The sequence below is a fragment of the Rutidosis leptorrhynchoides genome, unplaced genomic scaffold, assembly GCF_046630445.1.
Source record: "Rutidosis leptorrhynchoides isolate AG116_Rl617_1_P2 unplaced genomic scaffold, CSIRO_AGI_Rlap_v1 contig7, whole genome shotgun sequence".
Classification (NCBI taxonomy): Eukaryota; Viridiplantae; Streptophyta; class Magnoliopsida; order Asterales; family Asteraceae; genus Rutidosis; species Rutidosis leptorrhynchoides.
Genome location: NW_027266863.1, coordinates 139928 through 141726, shown reverse-complemented (window position 1 = coordinate 141726; position 1799 = coordinate 139928). Strand labels below are relative to the sequence as shown.

Genomic DNA, 1799 nt, shown 5'->3' with positions numbered 1-1799 from the left:
TATATTCTCATCAAAAGATTGGTTGCAAAGTAAGTTCTTGTTGAAGCTTGCCACTGCTCCTGTTGCCTATGGCTGTTAAAATGCACCATTGAATCTGGATGCCTATCATGCTTCTATTTCTTTTTGTCATCGCTTCACAGGCTGATATCTTTCTATCTTTCTGCCATGGAATCGGCTGATTGTCATCGTGTCTCATGGGTGTCGCTGCAAAGAAGGGCTGCTCTATCATTTTGATCATCTTCAAATGCTTGTGTCCACTTTATGTTATTTGTATTTGGGTGTTTTTTCTTCTCTGTTTTGACACATTGTTCTTTTCCTCTGTAATTGAGGTTTTCCTCCTAGAATTCTATAAAAAAAGAAGAAGAAGTAAATAATTCGTTTTAATTGATAAGGAATTCTACAACAAATAAAGAATAATAGAATAAATAATTTTCTCTTGACTAAAAAATTTCGCTGACTACACTTGCTATTGCAATTTACTCTTTCTTAGTTTTTCTACAGAAAACTTGATCGCTACATTCTGGTGGAAGACCTTGAGGAAATCTTTTCAAGACGGTACAATAGTTATAAATCATGAACTTGTTCTGAACCCATCGGGAGTCTATTCTGGCCAGATGCATCGAGAGATTGATATTGCCACGCACTGTCCCCGAAGGAACCGGCTGACGTGGTCGAGCCACAAGAGGATCTAGAGCGTTTCCAAACACAAGCGTTGGCTTTGAAATTACGAAAATAGGCAGTGAAAGGAGCTTCGACCAATCAGTCTTGATAATTCCACCCCTTGTTGCCCAATCATCAGCATTCCAAAGACTCGAGTAAATTCTCATTGGTTGCTTGTTGGGGAAGGCAACGCCAGATTGATTCCAAGTTGTTGAATACTCTTATTGGTATGTTATCTACCAAGAATCTGTCATATCAAAATTCCATTTATCCGTTATAAAAGAGTCTCAAAGAAAGATCCAATCCATATTAATAGTAGTAATTAGTTGTAATATAATGTTTACATTATTCGTTGTTTGGTCCAAACAATGGAGCAAGTGTGGAAAGTCTTTGTTGGGTCAAACCAGAGATAGAATTGTTGTTCTCTGTTTCCTTTTCCTTGACTGAAAATATGGATCTCCAGATGAGTTTCCTAAGAATTCGAAATCGATCTCATCGTGCTTCGGTCCCTGAGAAGATAACTGGCATCGACACATACAAATTTCACATGTTAGTATTTGAAAAAATCATAGAAACCAAAGATAAAGATTACATTTTCACTAATAACTTAATTTACTTCAAGTAGTACTCATTCCTCCTATGAAATATTCATCATTGTACAAGTTTTTTACAAGCATCGGGAAAATATAATTGAGTGACATAATTTTTATGATTAAAATAAAGTTAGTGACTAAATTGACATTTAACTATCAAATTAACAGAAAACTCACATAGTATGTAATGACAGTTCCAGCTGAATTTCCAGAAACAAGCTTGATTTGCATATCTATTCGTCCGAATAAGTACTGATTCTTGGAATGGAAATTGAGCCGGAAAACTTGTCGAGAGACAGAGTAAGGAGTTGGCCTCCATTGAGTATCTTGCCACGTTGATCTCCCCAAGAAATGTCAATATCATTGTACAAGTTCCCTTATGAATTAGCTACATGCAATGAACATAATGATAATGCTAAAAAACCCAGAAATGAAAGCGAATGAAAAGATGCCATCTTTTTGAAATTGAATAGATATAGATGAATGTAGTTCAATTTGATAATGGTGGATGAATTTATTTATAGGTGTTGTGAGTGTTTATTTCCA

General features: G+C 35.5%; 1 pseudogene; it reads right to left on the bottom strand.

Annotated features, from left to right (window-relative positions):
- Nucleotides 1-476: 476 nt before the first annotated feature.
- On the bottom strand, nt 477-1708 carry LOC139885036 (xyloglucan endotransglucosylase protein 1-like; annotated as a pseudogene).
- Nucleotides 1709-1799: the final 91 nt, after the last annotated feature.